At 34.1% G+C, this 25,178-nt stretch overlaps 1 protein-coding gene across 1 annotated transcript in view; it reads right to left on the bottom strand.

Annotated features, from left to right (window-relative positions):
• The window catches only part of CDH19 (cadherin 19), a 67,898-nt gene extending 43,675 nt beyond the window's left edge, over positions 1-24,223 (bottom strand). The window contains exon 1 of the mRNA XM_058831777.1: positions 24,133-24,223. The gene's annotated coding sequence lies outside the window, so the exon portion shown is untranslated. The remainder of the gene's footprint in view (positions 1-24,132) is intronic.
• Between the last annotated feature and the right edge of the window lie 955 nt (positions 24,224-25,178).

Below are 25,178 nucleotides of genomic sequence, written 5' to 3'. Positions count from 1 at the left end.
GCCATTTTTTATAATCCAATTGTTCCCTTGTGAAACAATCACCTTCTTTCTCTTCCAATGATTGTAGGTCAGTCTCAGGAGTGGTCTCATAAAATATCCAGAAACTAGTTCCTTACTCCCAAATAATTTTCTAATCTTTAAAAATCTGAACTTCAGTATTACCTACTTAAAAGAAAACAAAATATAAAAGGGCTCACACTGTTTAAGATGATTCTATGCTGAGACTTCTGCTTATCACTGTGTCTAGTATTGCCTCATTATTCCCTTGTACTTTCCTGTCTTTCCCTATCCGTCAGTTGTCTCTTGTTTTACTCATTTGCTATGGTCTTTGTAAATGAAGTGACCTTGTACTCTGTGTTATAATTATAGTATGCAGTAGAATGGAGGATTAGTAAAAGCACTGAGCTTTTGGGAACTGTAGTAATATGCACAAGTAGATAATTTTTTAATAGAAGAGTTTTTCATTGAAAAAAAAAAAAAAGGCAAATATATTTTCAGAGATGAGCAAATGATCTATCACTAAAAAATTCCCAAGGGTAAGAAAGAAATGGGAACCATTATTCTGCTCCTGTCCTTTTGGAAGTACGTCTCCAATTTTTCTCATTTGCAGTGAGTTGCAATAATAAAGACTGATACTTAGACCAGAGTAATGAGAATATCCATTGCAGTTGTAATAAGTGGGTTACAGCATTTAAAGCTTATAAAGCAGCATCTTCCTCTCATACTCAATGCAAATCATGAGTTTCCTGCAGACTAGAAACAGATTTACCTTCTTGAAACAAAGTTGATGAGTTCTTTTTCAGAGTTTGTTTTGGAATCTTCACCAAGTGACATCCTGTCTCCATTTGAAACTCCATGGTATTTTAGGTGTGCTAGTAGTCTGCCTTGGTTCTGAGTTCCCTTTGTTTAATTTATTTTCTTTTTAATTATGATTGTGTAATTATATTACAAGATAATATGTGCTACTGCCTAGACTGCAAGAAAAACAGTGGAAAGAAGCAGAGGTCTAAAAAATACTGCTTCTGGGATACAGTGAAGTTATATATTTGTTGTTGGAGAAAATAAAAGACTAAATCTGGAGACAAACAACAGTTTTCTAAAGCATTAAAAAAAATCCGAACAGGAGATTAGAGTGCAGGTGATGAAAAATTCTGTTCTGGTTTTGTTAGTTGAAGAATAAGGAACAACCATCTAATTTTGTAACAAAAGTCTCATAATTTTATCTACATAAAGCCTTTTAGTTAGGAGGTAGTAAAACACTGAAATATGTTAACAAGGGTTGTGGTAGATACTCCTAAGTTAGGGAGTATTTAGACTACTCCTATATATGTTTGGTCCTATTTACAGCACAATTTTTAAACAGTGACTCCTGAGAAAAATAAATCTCTCTGTCCTTGAAGATACTCAGAAAAAAAGAAAAAAAAAACTAAACAAAAAAAAAAATCAAACAAAAAAACTAACAACAGCAACAAAACAAAACAAGAAACCAGACTGAAAGACATTCCTTTTGTGGTATTTGGTGTTGTCTTTGCTTGATTTAATAAAATCAAGCAAAAAAAAAGAGGAGCAATTCATGTAAGCCCATCTAATTCATTAATTCATTATTATGCAGCATCTGACACATTTCTTATCTCAAGAACAGCCTTTACATGATGTTGTTTCAGTTTTCATGTTCTGTTTTATGCATTGGTGTTATTATGATTGTAGTAAAATTTGTCTCCCTTGTATGTTGTTATCTTTAATTTTCACTTACTAGGATAAAGAAGAAAGGGTATGTGTAACTAACCCCTACAGATTACCATGTTACAAAAAGCTTAAAGGAATAGACACCTTCATGCTTCTCCACTACAGACTTGTCCATTTGTTCAGTGCCTGATGGCTATTCATCCCAACTGCATTTAATGTGGTTGAATACTGAGGATCCTAGTATAACTGCTGCTGCTCTATCTTCTTTCCAGAGAACACTAGATATGGACTCCTTTTCATTGACTAGTTTAGGTCTTGTGCAATATGGTAGATACCTAGACTATATTACTTCTGTGACTCTCAGACAACTAGTAATATATAATAATATATATCTCAATTATTTTAATGAATGCATATGTTTTGTGGGTTTGCTTCCTTGTTCTTTTGGCTTTATAATCTTTAGAGAACAATGATAAAATATTCTGCTGTGTGCAAAGTTAATTCTATTCTTGCTACTTCTTACCATTTTTGAATTTCAGACAGAGTAAGATAATTTTTACAGGTTTGGTGTGTTAAAGCTCTGCATTGTCTCTTTCATATATTTCATCTGTGATTTGGTCTTTTGCAATTAGCACAAAGATTTTTTTATTTTTTTTTTAAGTAAGTTTTCCATTCTTCTTGTGTACATACAGACCATATTTGGAGACAATAGGAGAAGGCATAAAGGAATTATTCCTAAGGAATATACAAGGCACATCTAACTCCAATTATGCTGAAAGTCACTATTGTGGCAGTAATGGTTAACTAAGTTTATAATAAAGCAGCAGTGAAGAGAAAGGACTAAAATTTACAATAATTTATTTTGCAATTTGAACTCAGTTTTTCACTAAATGCAGTCACTGTTACCATTTAGCATACATACATATTGTGTGATTGACTGAGTAATTAATTGATTTTTGTGACAGGATAAAACTGACACCAGTCCTGCTGTAGCTCAAGGCCCCTTTTCCACAAGCCTCTCAGCTTATATTTATCTGCTTGAATTATTTTCTTTATGTTTGCCTAGCTTAGGTATTATTTTTATTTAATCTAAATATTTTAATTTAGTCCATTTTGTCTTTCTGGTCTCCCATATATTTTTTTTTTATAAATAATTTTTGACTGCTATATCTAACAGTATTCTGAATTTAATTATCTTGTTCTTACCAGAACTAACATCTAAATATAATAGTCTCTTCAGCCAATTAATTAGAGGTGTATCAACTATTGTCTTTCTAGTCTGCTGTACAGCTAGCTACTTTAAAAGCTACTACTTAACCTTGAGAGGTGTTTTCTTTAATGCACATCTTGATGTGACATTTGACCAAATTATGTTGACTGGTAATTCATATTAACACAGTATGGCTGCATGAGTCTCCACCAGTCACCCAGAACTTGACTTACAGGGAGAGGAATTACTTGGATGTTATGAATGTATTTAAATTTCATTCTAATTGGCACATTATTTTCTTCATTTTGAAAATATACCATTTTGTCATTAAGGAAGGCCTTCAAACTATTATATAGAATTAGCAGTGTAATTATCTGTCAGATATACATGGACAAAATAGCTTAGAGAAAGGAATTTTTTAGTTGATTAGTGCCTTTAAGGCTGTGTATTTTAATCAGTGTAGAGCAGACTCACTAGAAATCATGTCATCCTTACTGTTTTATATATATTAACAAAGTATATCAACACATCCCCCTTATTTTACTACAGTATCTGTTGCATTGTACAAAAAGCCAAAATGACATTTTGGATGATGAAACCCTGAGTCTTCAAAGCATGACAAGCAGTAGCTAGATTTTTGTCCCTATTAGATATTCAAAGCATCTTTTGGATTATCAGATTGTGATATTTATTTCTAGAAATCCTATGTCTTCCATTAAAAACTTGTGACAGCTCCCAGCAAAGATAGCAGATTTGTTTAAAATGAGGGGAAGGGGGGGTTAAGGTGAAGGATGATATTTCCTGCAGTGTGTAATAAAAATGAGAGGTAGAGCTGTTACTTGTTAAGCTTGCAAGTCAAAGGAGATTATATAGAGGATGTGGTGACACACTGTATGTTCTACAGCCTCATTCTGCAGTATCATTGGTAGCTCTCATTTCTTTTTTCTCATATTTCAATTTTCTCATAGTGGAAAATGCCCTATATTAATCATCAATAGCCATGAGTAAACCAATATTGAGAAACAACTCTTTTATTAATTAGTGTTGGTGACTATTGGTAGTATTTTATTCCATTTGAACTTTGGCATATAAAACTGGCTTCACAGAACCTATTTCCTGATGGCCATGAGCATACATGATGATGTAACCAGTCTCTTGCCTTTTTCAACTCTGATACACCAGTAATTTTAGAACTGATTAATTGATTGCCGACCTGTAAGTGTGCTGAAGATATATGTAACTGGGACCAGCTCAATATTTCTGTGTGTGGTGCAGCATTCTTATGTCTGGCTTATGGGCTTGCTGCCACTCACTGCTGTGATCCTGTGACCAAAGATTCTCATGGATCTTTGAAACACATGATTTTTAAAACACAAAATCATTATTTCACTCTCTGTTATCAACCATATAACATAGAGCTGGAAGCACAGCCTAAAACATTTCAGTCCTGCCCGAGGCAGGAGACCCACGTCTTGTCATTGCAATTTTTTTGAGGCCTTAGAAAGAACCAGGAAAAGATCACCCAATCCTAAAATCTCTAGGTAGAAAGTCACCCACACCATTCCCACCAACAAAATAGAGTGTGTGTGTGTGTAAGGTTAAACTTCTCTTGGGCACAACTCTGTCAGACAGCTTTTGCTTTACAAAGGTGACATTTGGAAGTGCTGATTAAGGTAAATGCTGAATAGGGATTGAGCCAGAGGCAAGCCAATGTATCTGTAAACTTCCTCTGTGAGTGTTTGTGTTACTGTTTTTAAGATTATTTTAAAACTAAATCTGCAACATCAGAAAGTAGTAAAGTAATTAAGTGTTTTATTTGGAGTCTACTGACTTCCCCCAAAGGTACCAGCAGCTATCACCGAGAACATCACACTGACAGACAGGCACAGATGAAGTGGATTTCACTAGAGGCAAACTTTAAACCTTTGAGATTGCCTCCTGGTTGATGTGGCATCTTGTGCTCCTCTGGAAGCATAGCTTTTCCACATGTTATTAACTGAGGTATGAAGTTATTTGATGAATAGTTTCATAGAAAAGAAAGAGAGATATCCCTATTTTACTTTCTTTGTGGGGAAGAAAAATGAAGCAGGAGGAATATCTGTCTCTTGTCTAAACACTGGTAAATTAATGATTATATTTTCTTCTTTTTCACACACTTTCTGCCATACAGCTAAGTGTTATTTCAGTCCAGATGCTTCCTAGCTAAAGAAAAAAATTAAAAGCTTACCTTAGAACTTTATGAAAATTGTGTTCATTATCTGCATTTATTCAATAGCTTCAACAATTTTATTCTGATATAAAAATCGATTTGGTAAACAGATGCTGAGATGTTAAAAGATTCAGTTATGCCAGTACTAGCAGTTGTGGTACACCACACTGTCTACTGTAAAAATAAGCAAGCATTTAGTTAGCATTGTAGATTTCCTTAACTAGGACTATTATTTATTTCTAAGATAGTTTGCACTATAGAAAAATGCGACTAAACCCATGTATTTTAGCATAAATATTTTGGTGATTAAAAAGACTAACACATGCACACAGTAAAAACAGAAATTCTTGCCTTCTGGCATTTTCTTTTTATTGTAGGCAAGTAGCAAATCCAATTACAAGATGTTTGATTCACTGGGCAAGTCCTACTGGAACATTTTTGGCTCTGCAGGATACCACTCGGTACTGAAGAACCACTTGTCAGCATAATGATGTAAAGGACCCCATTCTGTGATTCACACTTGAATCTGTTTGCCAAATGATTTTCAGTATGACACTTCACTAAATGCTCCACAACTCTCTTTAGGATTTAGGTTCTTTTAATCTCTTTAATTTATAATTATTCTTTACATACATTAAAGCTAACAGTGTATTGAACTCACCTTTTCCATGGTTTTGGAGGAGATTTAATTCCTCCAAACATGAGATAAAAAGATGCTTTGATATTTAATTTAAGAGGTTGCTCTTTGCTAGAATTTGACTTTTGTTAAACTTCTGGGTTTGGTTTTAGAGTTAATTTTCTGCATAAGATGAAGAAAATCAGAAGCACCCTGAAATGAAATCATTCAGTGTATGTCAGTGGAAAACCAGAATGAAATCAGATTTTAATGCTTATATTTGAGAAAACTTACCAGGACATGTTTGTAAAATAAATGAATATTGAATAAAACAGTCGCTTACAAGCAGTTAAGGAAACCATAATTTTACTTAAAAAAACAATAATGAGAGAAAAAAGGCCATTTTTAAAATTGTTTCATTAATTTGCTTGCTTCTCTGTTTATTAATAAAACACTTTAGATAAATAGAGCAAGAAACAATTACTTTTAACAGTATGTAGGGTTTTTGTTTTAAGCTAGAAAATCTGCTTTGATATGTAATCCAGTTATTCAATTTAAAGGTATCATTTAAATTCATGAACAGAAAAACTCTGTGTACTGTGAAAGTCAGTTGGAAAAATGCCGAAAGAATGCACCTGCCCCAGAGAGTCTGCAGTTGTATCAGACAAGAAAAGGTTAGAATTTGCCTGGTTTTTGAAAGGGACAACACATTGAAGAGTATGCTTTTTTTTCAGAATAGTAAAAAATAGAGATAGAAAATACCTAACTGATAAAATTTCTAGAAATATTATATATTTCTTTGGCTTTTTATTCTCTTAAAATAGTACTCATTTGATGAATCCTCCCTTGTCTCCTGCAATGGAATAAGCTCTTTCTGTTTTGGTTAGGTCTCAATGATCATAGGCTTGTCTCCGCCTTACCTCTGGTTTCAATACTTCACTGTTCTACTTTACTACCAAGAATGTATCTTTTCCTTTTTTAACCTCTCATACATCAAAAAGATTTCAATTCAATTAGGTTCTTATTTGATTCAATTAAACATTGTAAGAATTTTCAGGCACTGAGTTATTCAGAACAGTAGAGGAGCAGAGCATTAGGTCATCCAGGCAACACAAAGGGTGTTTTACAATCAATTCCATATCAAATTTTTTCAAAAATTATTTCTTTTCTTTTCTGTCATGTTTTGAGACGTGGAATAAAATTTTCCAGATATGATCCAAAAGCCCATGAGACTTGCAAACTGTGTTTTTTTGTTTTTTAATGAAATATTTTATGAGAGTCATAAATAAAGAAAATTATGAAAATGGAAGGAAGTTTCTAGCTATTGAAATTACATTCTCCAAAAATTCTTGACTTAAAAGCCATTTTTAAAGCATATGTGTGAATTTAGATCTTTCTGACATCCTTACACTCTGACATAACATCAAAGATGTACTATCAGGTTAAGCAAAAATAAAATCTTGCATTGTTGCACAGTATCTGGGACTCCACTGTCCATAGTCAATCTCAGAGCAAAATTTTTGCCCATTGCTTGGATGCTCACCCACAGAATTTCTCTTTTTACCTGCTATTTGGTACATGCAGTTCTTCCTATAAAGAGGGGGCGAAATGCTGTTTATACTTCCATTGTCATTCAACATAGCCCTTACAATGAATCAAAGTACGACGTCTTTGGATATTATTATCATTAATTCCCTTTCACTAAAAATCCACCAATAAGGAAATCATAAACATCACTAGAATGTGTATTGAAATTTGGCTTTTGAAAAGTCTTTGTTCAGGTTTCACTCTGTTGTTAAGCTGTAAGATATCTATGTAGGAAAGCGCCTTTGAAAAATTCCTGATATAATTTAGTGCCTTGAATACCCACACATGCTGCCTTTTCAACACACTTTTATCACAGGTCCTAACCGTCTGGCCATTTTTCAAGTTTTATCTTGTTTCAGAGGGGGAAAGAAAAACATCTTGTGTGATAGCAATAGAAAACTGGATTAAAAATTCAATATTGTTAAAGACATCAGAGTAACCCCCAAAATTCAGATGATGTTAGTTCAGTTAATTGTTATTGTTAGTTATCAAGATTACTTAGGTTCTGGACTAGGGGAAAGCCAGACACCCAGACCTTTGAAGCTGGAAAAATATTGGGGATTTTTTCTCCATATTTTTTGTACTGATTTTTTAGACTTTCAACTAATTTATTTCCTTTTTCAGTCATTTTTTACCATTCTAAAACATGATTCTTCCTCTTTCTAGCCTACATTGAAAACTCCTTTCTCTCTGAGAAGCTGAGGCACTGAATGTTCCGCCCCACTTTTTTCCCCTTTCTTCATTAAAAACGTTTTCTGTTTGCACCTCAGATTAATGAATTATCTATTCACCTGTCAGTTCTGTCCCCATTGCTGTAGGTCATTTGCAATAACAATTTATTGCAATTTTTTCCCACTTTGTAATCTTTGTGTGTCATTCTTCCCCTGTTACCTGTGTGACCCTCAGTTGCTTCTCTGCTCAATATTACCTCTCAAACAGACCTCTCTGTGCAGATTTCTTTTGATATTTTACCTCAGAGGAGCCCATTGTAAAAAATTACATTGTTGAGCCAAAATCTGTGTGTCATTCAGAGGTTAATTTTGCCAATTTCAAGAGCTCTTATGTTCTTTGTAGCTTTAGCTTTTGTATTTCCAACTGAGCAAGTATCATCAGGACTTTATGTATTATCAGAGTATTGAAATGTACAATCAGACTCAACATTTTTTACATTTCATCACCTACTTTTTCTTTCAATTTAAGAAGCTTCTTAAGCCAAGAAACAAGTGGAAGAGACAGGCAGAAACAGAAGGAAAGTAGTTCCTGTCTAGTAAGATTTTAATAGGGTAGGAATCATGTTGAATAGTAAGTCACAAGAAGTGAGATACTGGAAGAGTCAGATGTTTAAAATGCAAGACTTCATTAGGAAAGAAAGGAGCTATACATGAAGTAAGGCCTGCATCAGAAAGGGGCACCAAGTGTGCTGAGCTGGGGGATTTTCAGTCCACAGGAGATATTCAGAGGACAACTTCCCTCCTGGTCAGTACACAGTTCTGTTGAGCAGGGCTTTGGAAAAAAGGAGAAAATCCTTTGCATGTTTCAGTTTTCTCCTCAGCTTTAAAAACCATACTTAACTAAAATCTATAGATATGTCCAGTATAGATCAATTGAAGTTACTCAAAAATATTACTTATGGGATGGTTTTGTGTCCTTTCATCTGAAATATTTGTCAGTTGTTGAAATTCAATGAAAGAAACACGTGTATAGGAGAAATCAGCAGAGCACTCTATTAAGTATGAAGCACTCTCATTTGTTTCAAGAGAATATTGAAACCAACAAAGGGTGGTGCTGGTGCTGTAACACCAGTGTGGTGCACTGCATGGTCAAAGAAGTGTCTCCAGAAAAAAAAAGTGGTAAGAGAAATTATTGAGGGAACTATGGAAATAATTGTTATGAGCCCTTGATAATGAAGTGCCCCAAGACGTACTTCCTAAGAAGTTGTGCAGTCGAGAAAGGAGCAGAGTTTTTGGAAAGCAGAAGTAATGTGAGAAGATTTCAAAGAGCCATGAAGAAATGTATTGACAAGCAGGAGGCAGAAGGCTCGGGAGTTGAACTAAGTCACAAATAGCCAATTTGTTCAAAAATTATACATCTTTAAAGAGGCTAACAGCTCCAGGATAAGAATGATTAAAGGTATAATTAATTTCTGAGAAAAATTTCTGGCTAAAGAAACAAGATAATAATGTAGACTTTTTTTTTAAAAAAGGTAACAATGTAAACATAAAAAAACCACCAAAAACTAAAAACAAAACAAAACAAAGCAAAAAAAAAAAAAAAAGTGAAACCCACCAAAACCAAACTAAATGAAATTTAAAAATGTATTACAGGTAAAATTGACTATATGCAATTAATTTAATACTATTTATATATATATATATATATATATATATATATATATATATATATACTGTATTTATTTTCTTAAGCAGAATTGACTATACAATAACCAATGTTTCACCTTGGAAACTTGTCTATAAAAATTAGAGAAGTATGGTGTTAAATTGGTAAAATATGACCAGGACTATTTGTGACATGACACTTACTAATTTTTATTGGTAACTTTTGCATGTTTCTTTAAATTCAAGCAGCAACTTGTAGAGAAGAGCAGGAAGAAAAAGCATTGATTATTATGCCCATCTCTTACTGCTTTAACTACTAGATTTGTGAGACACAAGGGGGAGCTTCCTCTGGGAAGTAATGTTTTAATAAAATCTCAAGACAGGGGATAGAAGGCATCTTCATGGATGCACACATATATTTTTTTTAAAGTGGTGTGCAAGCCTTTGGGTACTTCTTTTAAAGAAAATCCCTTCACAGTGGTGCATGGAAATTAGTATTGAAGAAATAGTACTTCAGAGTTCATTAATGAGAGGATACTTTTCAAGACACTTCTTGGTCCTGGACATGGACATCAACATTCCTGCTTTGTAGAGTTTTCCTTTCCTTCATTAGGCTATGGAGCTTTATTTGGTTCCTTTGGAGCCAATTGGGAAATTTCAATGCATATAAATGTATAAATATGCATGATCTTACAGAGACACCATGATTCACCAAATCATAATTTGCCCTGCAAAATAAGTTCTTACAAAAGAAATTACTGTGATAGGTTTTTATGGATACCTCATTTTTTAAAAGCAACTTCATCCACATAATTCCTCTTCTTTCAGGAGTCTGTCTGGGTTTCTGACTTTAATTCATTGCAAGCCAACAGTAACTGGGAAGTCCATGAAGTTACCATAGTAACTAAATGGACAAAGACTTAATTCCCTAGTTTATATAAGACAGAATTCAAATCCTGCAGACAGTAATGGGCTTAAATTATTTAGGTCTATAAAGTCAATGGATTATATATATTTAATAAATAAGTCTCAGTTCCTTAGTTAGTGAAAAATGGGCTTCTATTGCCCCATGCTGTCTTAAAAGTATTTGTGTGTGGAGTAGCAAGCCAATCAAAAAGCCAAAGGGAGTGAAAAGGAAGAGAAATCAGAGTATGGTGAAAGTAGTTCTTTCCATGTGAAAAGAGGCTGAGTTATGCTATTCACTCACTAAGGATTTATTTTGAAAAAATCCTTCAAATCAAGCTGTTAAGATCCATAAAGGCCATGTGGATTTAACAGAAAGAGAGGATGTCACACTTGGAATTTTGCAATCTAGTGAAAACTATGGGGTGTCAATCCTTTTTGTTCCCAGTTCACATATATAATTTGCAGTAACAGTGCTGAGGTAACAAGATGTGGAACAGCAAAACTGAAGAAGTCTGAAAAAGACATTCTGAAATGTGTTATGAACCACATAAGTTTTTCATGGGCAGAAAGGTTTACTGAAGGGCATTACATAATATTGGATTAAGAGTGTGGTGTAATCAATATTTGGGGCAGATTCTTGCAGGATGGATGTGACAAAAATAATGAAAAAAAAAACTATATGTATTTTCTGATTTCAGACAATTTCCCACTTCTCAGCTCCTTAATTACAAACTGAAAATCTTTTACCTAGAACTGATTTGAGATCACCCACTAACAGAACAATAACAGTTTTCTTTTTCTGTCTGTTTAATTTTGCTCTCCTTCCCCACACCTTCTGCTTTGTGCCACATTTGGCAATGGGGTAGATTGAAATCATAAACCAGGCCTGCTGCATTGCAACTTGCCTAAATAGAATTGGTAACTATAAATACAATAAACGTTCTTTGGGAACATTGCACTAGTAAATATATAGAGACATTTTAATCATGAAATCTACCAATAACTTCAAGTGTTTTAGAAAACAAATTCTATATAATATAATTCCCTTAATTAATGAATTCTGTAGGTCTTTTCCACGAAGTTCCAGAGGACATCAGTTTTTAATCCCACAAGTGCAAACAGGACAGCTCATGTGGGAATTACCGCTACAGGCTTATTGTATTTTATGTTGTTTCTTTTTATTATTTTCTTTTATTTTAATTTATTTTCCAGATTTCAATAAGAAATTGAGCCTGAAAGTTTTCCATGCACGTTTAATTTGCAGAGCAGACTGACATCTGCATTTCTTCTGGGATGGGAGCTTATCATGAAATCAGACTTACTACTTGTATTTACATTTTGTGTCATTCCAACTATCTGCTATCATTCCAGTGTTTTGGGTCCTTTTGTAGTTTCCTGCTCATGACTTGTAAACTATAGATAAATGGCATGGAAGGCAACAGGACATGAAAAACTATTCAGACAGATGAAAAGAAATTGTTACATGTAATCAAAGAAAACTGGGACCAGGTAGATATGCCACTATCATAAATTTCTTTGTTGCTCCATGTGATAACAGAAGGGTTGGGCGGTTTTTGTGATTTTAGGTAAGTTTTGCTTTGTTCAGGAAGTTCTCATGAGCTGTGAGATACCATAGCAGTTGCCTTAATGATAGGTTTGCTCTCATCTCCTCTTTCCAACCTCCTATTCAGCATAGTCTTGAGTTTTTAGGGGTCTTTTACAGAAAATATACTTTTTATTAGAAAATGCCCTCTAATTCTGAACTTCCTATATCTATATCTATATCTATCTAATCTATATCTATCTAATCTATATCTATATCTATCTAATCTATATCTATATCTATATCTATATCTATATCTATATCTATATCTATATCTATATCTATATCTATATCTATATCTATATCTATATCTATATCTATATCTATATCTATATCTATATCTATCTACCTATATATATATGTGTGTGTGTATATATATATATATATATATGGGTTTCGGTTTTCTTTTGGTCATGTATTTCTGGTATTTTTTTTTACTCTCAAATCCTGCTAGGGAGCATATGAACTTTGTGTTGTATGTGTTGCAGCCTAGTCAGCCTTCCACTGTAATTATTAATTTTAATGAAATTATCTGTCCTCTGGATACTCAGAATTAGAAGGTCACTGAGGAACCTGATTCACTACTTTCACGAAGGCCATCATATATGCCAGTGTAAAGAATGGAGGGTATTTGCAAAATATAGGTATATGCTTGCTTAATTTGGGTTGAAACTTCATTTAGTAGTGCTTCATAATTTCACTAGGGCTTTGTTTCTCCAAAAACCAGGTTAAGGTATCTAGAAAACTGGCTGAAAATTCAAGTGGAGATAAACTGGGATTACTCCCTGCTCTCACAATTTTGCTACACAGAAATATGTAAACAAAAGGGCAATAACAATATTTTAGTCCTGAGTTCTTGCTGTTACTGCCAATTCCTGTCAGCCAGGAAAGTAAATTCTGTACATTTTCAGTCTCATTTTCCTTCAAATTACTTTTGTGACCTCCTTGCCCCTAAACTGAAATATGAGTCCAAATATACATCTCTAATGCTGATTATGTTATTGTACTATTTCACCTTCTCTGTGCAGTATCAAAGGAGCAGAAACAGGGACAGGGAATTGGCATGGTGCTATGAAATCTTAAACACAGCACAGAAATCCTCCTCTTTGGGAAGGGGCCAGGGCCATTATCCATGCTAAGAGAGCCAGCATAGCAATGTGAAAACAAAACCAAAAATCCCCGCTGGATAGAAAGTGTCATTTTCCTAACAAATAAATACAAGGGTTTCAAGTTTTCTTAGTAGAACATTAAAATAAGCTCTTCTCTGTAGAGTAATGAATAAATCTAGTGTGTTGATTCTACCCGTTACTGAAACAGTGTAAAGAAGGATTAGGTAAAACTAAAAGAGACAAATGTATGATGCATTCACACACAACCTCCAAGAGAAAAGAGGTAACATGCCAGCTAGAGTAGGGAATAGATAAAGGATTTTAGATGATCTGAACTTGTCTTTTGGGACATCTTGCCATTTCCTTCACTTGATATCCAATGAGTTTTACAGAATGCAAATATTTAAAATACAGCAATAATTTAAAATTTAAAATTACAACAATATTTAAAATAAGTTTATATGGAAGTGCTACAGCTTAAAATTGAAATATGATTGAACAAAACATTTTCCCTTGAGCAAATGATTGAACTCTGAGCTGTTTCAAAGTTGAAAATCTCCAAGTTAATAACATTATCTAAAATTTTTCAATGGATTAGCTTTCTCTGTGAAATAAAATAAGGAAAAAAATATCTCATAAAAATCCAGCTAACTCATATAAAGAGAAAAAAAGGGTGGGCATTCTTATGTGTGGATCACACCACTTGATTTTTTTTTTCAAATACTGAGAGCAAAGTGGATGCTGAACTATTTGCAGCTAGGATCAAGTAGAGACCAAGTAGGCTTTGTGAAAAGGCAGCTTTAAAGTAAAATATGATCTATTATCAGGATTCTTGCAGTACAGTCTATTTGGATTCATAATCTTTGTGGAAACAGCAACTGATTCAACACACAGGGCACATAATTCATCTGTAATGAAAGCACTTCACCTTGAAGAGCACTTCCACTGGCTCTCAGTAGAATATTTTTCTAGACTGGGAATTCAGGGGGGAATTGTGCTTAATGATAAACAAATTTTAAGAGCTCCCTTTTTATCCCATCAGAGGACTATGTTGCTCTTCTGCCATCTTCTTAAAGAATAGTTTGTAGTTTATACCTTATACTTAAACAACTGTTTTCAGTAGTCTGCCTTTACCCTGTCTTCTTACACCAGGTATTTTGCTTCTTACACCCGGTCAGCCCCTCTTGTTCTTTGAATGGAAAAATTTATGTTGTGAGTTGAACAAACTATAAGAAAAAAACAGCAAACAAACTAAAAAGCTTTTTTTTTTTTTTTTTTTTTCCCTTGCCAGGATATTTACTACTTGTACAATAGGAGAGTAGGTTTGAAGGAAGAAAATTCCTGATAAGGTAGAAGAGTGACTGTCATGCTTACAGCGTGTTTTATGGTTTCAACTTCTTTGCAAAGATGCTTTTTTTTGAAGGCTAAGGCTAATCTCTTGTCACAGAACTTTTTCTTGTACATTGTTGAGTTTGTTGAGCATTTTAATATCAGGTCTAAGTACTACTTCCAATATCACTGCATATAAATCCAAACACTCATTCCTCTTTAGAATGCCTGTAGAATATCACCAAAACCATGGGATTTACTTCTGCTGAGGAAGCAGAGGGATCAAAAGAACTGAAAGAAAATTATTATTTCAAGGTAATATATTTTTTATTGCTTTACCACATTTTCCTAAGTGAAATACAAATATCACAAAATAGGATGTACTTGAAGTCCTGTATCCATCTGATAACTAAGATCCTTCCTGATTTTCTCTTTCTTTATAGAAGGAGGCTTTTGACTGGGGTGAATTCAATGGAATAAATTGAATTCTATAGGTTGTGTTTACTGTTAGGTTGAATTCAATTAAATAAATTGAACTCTATAGTTATATAGAGTTCTTGTGTATACTGCTATCAGAAAATGGTAAACCCATCTGAAACCATGCAAAAAAATTCCCCTGCTGTAATTGTGACCTGTTCTCTTTATCACAGTTATAGAAATGGAAGAGTTAGAGTGCGTTATGACTATTGAAAAACAAAACATGAACATATAAACATCTATACAGAAATATTCTAAATTTTAAAAGTAGTTCAGAAGTCCAAAGTAGAAAATAGCTTCTAACACTAGAAGGGATGTTTTTTAACACAGCATTAGCATCACTGGTGGATTATTTCTGTACATACAGGTTGTAGCCCTTCAAATGACCAAAACCAACTCTAATTTATGTTTGCAAACTGGGGAGCTTGTATGTGATTTAACAGAAATGCTATCAATTTGTTTATCTTTTATACATATATATGTAAGTTTTTTTAAAATGGTAAATAGTAGTAAACTATTATTATATATCAATAACTAGCTGCTTACTGGGGTAGACCTGAATTCCTAAAAAAATTACTATTGAGGTATGCCCTCCTAAAGTCTTTAAGGGTTTGTGTCTTCAGTGCCAGATACATTAATTAATACATTTAATAGAGAAAATTGTTTCAATGGTATTTTATGACCATTTTTTATAAATATCTTGGAATTTAAAAATAAAAATTGTGGGTTTGCTGTGTGGAAAGCATGTAGTTTAGCATCTCAGTTTTTCAAAACTTGTTTTCTTCAAATTCATTTCCTCCCTTGAGAGAGAGATGTGAGAATATATGAATTTAAATTTGATTTTTTTTTTAAAAAAAAAACCCTGAGTTTTCACTAATTGTGAAGTAATTTAAAACTAATCTTTAACTGATTCTTAAGTTCACGAAGCAGCCCTGGGCAAGCCAGAGCAGGCAGTGACTGATAACCCCCTCCGCTGTGGCTTGTCAGCTGCGCGGCTGTGGGCTGAGCGCCCGAGCTCGGCGGTGTGACTGGCAGTAGGGCTGGGCTGGCTCAGCATCCCGGTTATCCCCGGTTATCCCCGGTTATCCCCGGTTATCCCCGGTTATCTCCTTCCCCCAGCTCTGGGAGGCAGCGAGCCACCCGCGGCTGCTGAGGCTGTCACCCATGGTTCAGCCTCGCATCAAGCAATCGATGTGTCTGATGGGCAAATACCTTGCAGGGTGTTTCACACAGATGAACTTGCTGCCACTTGACAGAGTTCCAACCTTTTACACCTATTAAGGAAGGAAACAATAATGCTTGTCCTCTTCTCTCCAGGGTTTTCTATATGCTGCCCCTGACTGTGTCCTAAATGAATCAAGAAATCAATTTGCAGCCTCTCAGCCTCAGTTAAATCAAACTTATTCACAGTTTCTGCCAAGTAAAAAACATCCCATGCTTCTCCTCAGTATACCCACTGTCATTTTAACAAGGCCTAGCAGGGCCTTGGCTAAAATGTCTAATTTTGCTTTTTTTCCCCTCTTTTTGGCTTTCCTTGTTACCTTTTTATTATTTTATTATTTACCTTTATTAGTATTTTTTGTATAAATAGTTTCTTCTCCTATAATCATTGTCTGCTAAACACAGCGGCTAAATGAGGTATAAAATTAATTCTATTTCCAGAAGAATGGAACATAATATAGAATAAAGTTCTTTTATGGAAAAATAGTGACTACAAGATTAAATAGTGCAGTGTTTATTGTGAACTTATAGATATTATAGGCCTGGTAATAACTTAAGAGTTTATCTAGCCTTTTTAATGTGAGTGTTTACTTTTTATGGCATAGGAAACATTTTTGCTTTTTAATAATACAGAGCCTGAGGCTCCCATGCTTTCTTGAAATGTCATTTATTAATTTAAACACCTGAAAATTAAAACTTAGGGTAATGTCTTATGCAGCCTCCCTAAACAGTCAATGGAAAAAGTTTATGTGCTTTACAGCATTGTAAGAAAGGTAAGCAGCATTTGGAGTCTACAACACCACCTTTCTGTCCAGAGAGAATCTTGGCAATTAACCTAAGGTAATAAATTACTTAAAGATGCCTACAGGCAGGTCACATGTTCCTCTATTAAGAATGTTTTCATTTCAGGTAGAGAAAGATGATTACAGTAAGGGAAATTAGACCAGAACAAAGTTGTTTCATAGATTAACTAGTTTAAAATAATGTTTAAAAATCTTAACAAATATGCTGTTTATCATCTTGGTACAAACTGCTTTGAATTATAATATAAGTCCTTTTTATCTAAACAATTTTTTTTCTAGATTGAATGAAAAGAATCATGTTGTCCAAAGAAGTTGATATTTCTTCTTTTTTCCCAGAGTAATAAAAACAAAATAAACAAAAAACTTTAAAAAACTTTTTCTCGCATATTTTAATCCCTGCTTAATGCAGCTGATTTCCAGAATTTTTTTGCTCTATATGATTACTAAGATCTATGATCAATATGATCATAGTATTATGGTCTCATAATAACATATAGATCCTAGCTACTATGTCATGTAGAAAGAAAAAAACAAACATATCTTGTTTGGATATGAGAAAACATCAAAACAAAACAAAGTTTTATTACATCACTTTATAGTGATTTTGTCACACATACATTTAAATTATCTCGTTTTCCATGCATGAATTCCATGAATTCAGTCTTTCACTGAAATTAATTAATTCTCCAATAGGTTCTGCTATATCTGCCCATAGAATCACCTCATTTCCTTGGTTTGGGTATAGTGAACATTGCTCTGACATAGCCAGACATAAAAAAATAAAGGCTACGTGAAACAATTATGAATTCCTAGAAATCTAAGGCGGCTGCCAGTGGAAGGCCACTGAAATTGTTCCAAGAGAGTTTATCTTCAGATATCCTACTGAAATAGTGTGCTTTTTACTTCCTTTGACATTTATGATTAGTAATACTCAGGAATACACTCTATCATTTTTATGATGCAACAGTTTTTGCTGTGCTGTCTAGTTTTCATTTGAAACAAAATGGGCTGAATCAGATTGTAGTAGCTCAGACTTAAGCAGTATTTCTCCACTTGGAAATCAGCTATTATTCTGAAGAGGCTATCTATCAGGAAAAAAAAAAAATAAAGAAAAGAGGAATAAACAGGCAAACTACACTACAAAACCCAATGGAGAAAAAAGAAAAAAATACATTATTTATGACAACTTAACAGTTATTCACTTCTCTGAATTATTTATTTTTGCAGTTTGTGTAATATAGATGGCAAATGTGAATATAAATTTATATTTCAGAGTTTTTTTGAATGTTTCATGTGTGCAAAAATACCGTGCTTGTAGACACTACATTTGGGAGTAAGTTCTTGCTTTAAATTTTTTTCTCTTCTCATAAAATCATTTCATTTTGGGGAAAATAAGCAATATTATCTACTGAGAATATTTTCTCTTTTTTTAATATTTAATTATTTGGGAGGTTAGGTTAATTAATTCTTAAGTTTGGTCTTTAAGGACTTGGTGTAATAGAAACTTGGGTTTTTTGTTAGTGATGTGCTGCTAAGAGCACTCAGTTACATGTCTGGGTCCTTCAGGTGGTGGTGGTGGAACTAGCTAGCTCTGCCTATCAAGTGAGGATGTTTCATGATCCAGTCTGGGACTGTCACCTGAGGGTGTCTTGGGTTCCCACTGTAAGCAGTTTGTGGTGCAGCTGTGCAGGAGCTGCCAGCAGAGGAGAAAAGCTCCAAAAAGCCCAGCTAGAGCCATAGTCATGGGCTGGTGCAGAGTGCTGAGTGTTTGAACGGGGAATCCCTGCCAGATATCCACCACTGGGACCAATAGCCGCTGAGGCAGGGGTTGCTCAGAGAGTTACATGGGGGAGGGAGCCCAGAGTATGTGAGGAGAACTCTCTGTGTACATGTGGGAGCACTCAAAGAGGGAATCAGAGACACCCATCCAATGCTGTGCACCACGTGGTGCAGACTGCTCTGTTGACCTGTCTGAACTTCCTCCTGGAGGGCAGTGTCACTGCCACTGCTGCAGGCTGCAGGCCAGAGGGATAGCGTCACACATAAAATTTCATATAGCCCTGATTAAAATGTTCAGGCTCAATGTAACTGAGCCCATTTATTCTGCACACTGTCAAATTTGCCTTATGCTGTGGCAGTCTTTGTGTCCAGGCTCTGTTTTCCTGTTATCTTTAAGTGGAAAAAACTTTTTCAATAATATGATCGCTTAACAAAATAGGTGAGATAAAGAATTGAGTAGAAGGAAATGACATGTGAGGCACCAGAAAATTGGTCTAATTTTGTAACATTTGCACACCCCTGAAAGAGTGCATATGAAAAGCCAAGCAATCATCACAGTTTATCTCTCTGTGACATTTCCAAATGCTATTTATACATTTTCTGGGTCAGTCTTTTATGGAAATAGCCATGTATGTCAGCTATCTAATAACCTGGCATTTGAAACCAATTCAATTTATGTGTTAAATTTGATGTTAGGGGAAAACCAATACACTTACCACATTTTCGTTCTGTAAGACTAGTTGTCGTCTTAATTTGTCTGGAAACATCATTTTATTTTCCAGGAGTATCTCATGAGATATAAAGTAGCATAAATCATTCTAGCTCTTCTACTACTGGGAATTACTGTTAAGGGTAAATTTTGGCCTAGTCAATATACATCACAGTGGTACATAAAAACAGCGCCAGCAGTGCCCTTAATGTTCCCCAACAACTATCTGCATCTCATGGAGAGAGTGAGAAATCAGCGGTTGAACTGGGCAGTAAGTGAAAGGAGCACTGTTTTCTAATTTGTTAGCAAAGATGGAAGGTTTATAGTTTGCATTATGTTGGCACATGCCCTCCTCTCTTTTATATTCCTGATGTTTTCTGCAGGATCCATGGGATGCTGAAGTGCCTGGAAATGACTTCTTGAGTGTGACAAATTGTTATGGCTCATCGACCCTTGGACAATGATCTCTTTTTGTGTTTTTCACCCAAAGTATGAAAGAGAGAAAGAATTCACTCCATTTAGAAAAGAAATCTCATTTCATATTGCTTCAAATGTCATGGATAAAAGGGCAAAAGATCAAGCAAAGTTAGGACTGCTTTTAACTTTCGTTTCTTTCCATGTCCTCAAAAATACATGACAATACATCAAGGCACTAGGGAGCTTCTCAAGCAGTTTGCATGTATGAGCTGATGCCAACATGTAACTCAGAGCATGGGCTTGTGTAACAGCATGTCTGTTGTATGGCTATTTTCAGTAAATGTCTAAAAAATATTCAGATTTAGAGTATTTTGGATGATATAAATTCTTTCAAGCTGGTGTGTTATGATTTTGTTTATGAAGTTTGTTGGCAGATTTCTTGAAATTTTCAGAGTGCTTCAAATCCTCAGGAAATCACAGAAAAATGATTTAACAAGGAGTCATATCTCTTTTGATTTTGGATCCCATGTTTAGTCTTACCCATGGAGTGGGTACAACTCCAAGGAAGTGAGTTCTGTTCACTTGTGACCACATCCAGTGAATCAAAATCTCTTTGCAAAGCAAGATCAGATATAGATCTTTGTTCCATCTCCTGATAAATTCTGCTTGGGATATATAGATCTCATTTAACAATTTAAAATTGTTAAAGAGATGGTAAATAAATATAGCTTTATTTTCAAAGCTTTTTGATCCTCTCTTTTTTCCTAAGCAGTTTTGACAGATTGCATTATCCTACCTAAATTTATGAATCACAGGAGTTTAATATTCTCTGTATGCCCTAGGTGTCCTATTCACCATTCTGAAAAGGTTCTCTACAAGGAATGGAGTGTGTAACCACAGTGCCTTTACCATTTGACAAGCATTGTCTCTTTAAAACCCTTTTAATTTTTATACTCTTGGTAGTTAAAGAAAACTAATCATTTTGACTGCACCATCCAAATGCTGACAACGAAAACCTCAAACCTTCTTTGTGCTGCATGACAATATGCACAGAGCATTTGAAATATTTTTTTAATATAATAGTAATATCTATTATTGCATAATATACTTGTAAACCCAGAAACAAAACCAGAAAATTTTTAAGCAAAATAAAACTTCAAGAACGTTAATTTTATGTTTTATTTAACACTGTCTAAAAAAATCTGTAAAATGCTGAGAAATTTTGCAGACATGCTTTGCAGACTTGGTTAGATTTTAATCACAATAAATACTTAAAGATAGTAAGTATTCAGTCAAACAATTCAGTTATCTTTTTGTTACTTACATTTTATAATTTATTCTACTAGGATGTCTTTTGACTTCCAAGGTGTCAAAATTATGTGTAAAAAGTAAAATGTTAAATAACATCTTACACTTCCTCTAATGTTTAGCTAACCATTTTTAGGTTGCAACAACTGTCATTCACTAGCTATAAAATATATATACAGTGCCAATGCAAAAAAGAGTTTTCCCTGCATAAACTTAACATTGTATCAGAATACATGTGTTAGAGTTCTCCCTCAAGATACTCTTATCAATCTTCAGGTATCATATTTTTATTTCAAGTACTGTATTTGCAGATACAAAGTCTTTTACTGAGGTTTTACTCTCTTTTTTTTTCTATTTTTATGGTAATTAAATATCCCTTTTTCCTTAATTATGTTGTCTCAAAAGGAGTTTGCTTTAACAGTTAGGTCAGTGGCCTGAGACTGATAGATACTAGTTTAATACCACCTTCCTCCGGCAAGGACTTCACTATGTTTGTGTCCCGAATAGAAAGCCTGGGAGAAATGTTCTTTTGCAAATATTGTTAACAGCTACATCTTGTTAGCAGCAGCAACTGCAATTTCTTTTGTGCTAAGGGCAATGCACATGAGAAAAAGAGACCTTGACGTGTGTATCCAAATCAGAATTATGGTCCCTGGTCTGTCTCACGTGGTCTTGATCCACATCAACTTCCTTTGTAACGGAGCCGTGCACGGTCTACTTGACAGGGTCTGCAATGGATCCAGGAAAAACAGGATAGCTGAGATGACCATAGACACACTGGCCTTTTAATTTACCCATTTTCAGAAACAAATATGTTGTTGGATAAAGAAAATTGGAAGGATAATAACAAGAAAAGCGTTGTGTTACACCTCACTCTCTTTAGCATCAAAGGGGTCGGAACACAGTTGAAATAGAAATAAGTTAAGGGACTGTGGTGGAACCTATCTATATGCCTGTGGTAGAAACCAAAACTTTGTGTGGCTTACAAAGTAAAAGAAAAATAATGGTTTTCACCTAGAAAGGATGTAATATTTTAATTCAGTATTATCTATTGTGTTTTTAGATCTGTTGGCACAATTACTGTATAAATTTAACTCATTTAAGAAATACCCAAATCTTCCTGATTAACTAATCAAGAATCCAAGTATATTTTTAGAAAATGTGATGCAAAGGCTACACAATAGAAATTTCACCCAAAAGAATCATAAAGTGTCAAAGCAAATAAATGAAAGAGTAACAATGAAAAGCAACAAGTAGCTTTAACCACAGACATCATTAAAATATGCCTGTATAGTATATAACATTGTTTTCTTATTTCAATATGTACTGATATTGTCTGAAAATTACTTCATATCAGTAATTGTAAAACATTCTGAAACATGAAAGAAGTATATAGACTTCATTGTTAAGATACTATACACATTTCAGTTTTGAATGTAGTGTGCATTATAATTTCACAAATTACCTTACACTAGGTAAAAGTAGCTACATTTTGCTTCTAAATATGTGTGGCTTTCCATAGTAGATTTGTGACTTTGTTCTTCAATTTGAAACTACTTTTCTTAGAGTATTTTGTGAACAGGGCCCTCTTTCATCCTCTCTCCATTACCTAAAAACAATTCCAAGAATAGATTTTCTCTAGCTCTTTCACTGAGGCATTTTTTATTCTGTAAAAATGCAGAAAGTCTGAACTCTACTCACAGGCCTATATTCATTTTAGGTAAGTGCTTGGTTCAACACTTCCAACAGAAAAATGTTGAACATTGAAATGTATCTTTATAACTCCTAAAAACGAGTGCACTGATCAATTTTTGCACCTTAGTGCAAATTTATCCAGGTATAAAATAAAAATAGTTTATCTGGAGTGCTTTTGCAACCACAAGTGATTCTAAGTAACAGTCTATTAAAAAACAATGTTATAATCCAAAATTATGTAATTCCCACCAGTTTCATAGCAAAACAATTTGCAGAAACAAGCGAGTTGAAAGACACTCAGTATTTTAATAACAACCAACAACTATTAAATATCTCTGGGCTATATTCTACTGGATGTTTTTTGGCTACAGTCTACTTGAAGAATCTGAGCTTCAAAAATAGATTGTATCTATACCTTCTAATAGAAGTGTTACAAAAGAAACATGCAATACAAATAATTTTTCAACGTATATTGTTCACTGTTCTTTGAAAACTCATTTATTAAGAAATTGCCATTTCACACTTGAGACCTGACAAAAGTAGAGGCACACATTTTCTGTGGTCTGAAAGACTTTGCATGCAGTTACTAGTTGGGGGATTATAAAGAGAAATGGGAATAGAAATGTGAATGAAAATAAGAAAAGATATGATTTCTGTTGCAGTAAAGAGTAACAAGACAGGGACTATTTCCTACTGTTCCTTTAAAACAAGAAAATTTTCACTCTTGATGTCACCCTCAGGAACTGTAAGCACACATTCATGACAATCACTTGCATAAGTAAAGCTGAAGCAGTCACAAGTATTGTGACAGAGCTGGGGGTCTTGCAAAAATGGATTGAAAGTCAGCATGAAGATTTTAATGTTCAAGTTGAACACAAATCAAGCATAGTGAATATTCCCTCTGGGGGAATATTCTAAATACAATTTAGAAATTTGAAATGTCACAGATATAGAAGTTAGACAGTTGACTGACTAAACAACAAAGCAGATTCTCTTTCTAAATGTTTTAACTGACTTCTGGGTTTGTCACTGCCTTTTGTGGCTTTTGCACTGGATGCACTCAGATAAATGTTTTAAGTTTGATTTTAGAATATGAAAAATAATAAAAATAAAAAAAATAGAGATCTCTTACCTGTGTGACTTATGGGCCTTCTAGGCATAAAGGAATGGATATCGCAAAAGTTGCATGAAACATGGGATGTAGAGAAGCAAGCAGTTCTGTTTTACTCCACAGATCCTCAGAAAGCTCTAGGACTTACAGCTTCCTGCCAGTACAAGTCAGTTCTGCTTTTACTTTTGGAAACTCACAGTATGACACTGCTTACTGCATGCTATTTTGGGTGCCTTGAGTAAAACTATGAACACAGGCACTTTTGTGCGAAACATCATAAAGCCTCTCTGATGTTCATTCAGAGTCCAGAATTAAAATGCAGAAGGCTCTAGCAAGAAAAATACAAGCTGATTTTCTTCTTCCTAGTGGAAAAATAAAGTACTCCTTGGCAAGTAACCAGGGTGGTGGGAAGGTAATTCATTTTGTGTGAGAGCCTTTGCAAGTGAAAGGGATATGCCCTCTGTTTAGAGATTAGTCAGGGAAAAAAGTGGTCAGTTTAGAGCAGTCACAAAAGTTAGTCAAAGAAGAGAGTTTTTATAGTCTGGGGTTTGCCCTCTGGACATTTTTTTTCCACCAAATAATTTAGTTTCAAGAATCATAAAATCTTCACGCGAGAAATAAAAACACATAGTCAAGATATTGGTTTATCTCCTTACCTACTTTAAGAGACATTAAATAAATGTATTTTCTTTTCTTATAATACCCTGTGAAAATTGAATTTTATTTGCTAGTTAGTGTTGGGGCTCTATATTCAAATGAAAAATATAATGAAAATAATATAATTTTAAAAAAGCCTAAAACCCAAAACCAAAACCAAAACCAAACCAAAAAAATCCCCACAAAACTCCCCTAAAAATATTGTATAACAATTATATAACAGGTTATAATTTTTTATAGACATCAACTTTTAAGTCAATTTAGGAAATTTTGAGCAATAATTCAAATATTCATTGTGCCATAAAAAAAAAAAAAGGATATTTGGTGAAAAAAAAAACCAAAACTGTGTCTTCCAGTAACACTTCAGTAATTATTATGGAAGACACGTCTATGGTGGGATAATTTAGAGT

Source organism: Poecile atricapillus, chromosome 2 (assembly GCF_030490865.1).
Source record: "Poecile atricapillus isolate bPoeAtr1 chromosome 2, bPoeAtr1.hap1, whole genome shotgun sequence".
Lineage (NCBI taxonomy): Eukaryota > Metazoa > Chordata > Aves > Passeriformes > Paridae > Poecile > Poecile atricapillus.
This window is presented reverse-complemented; position numbering and strand designations above follow the sequence as displayed.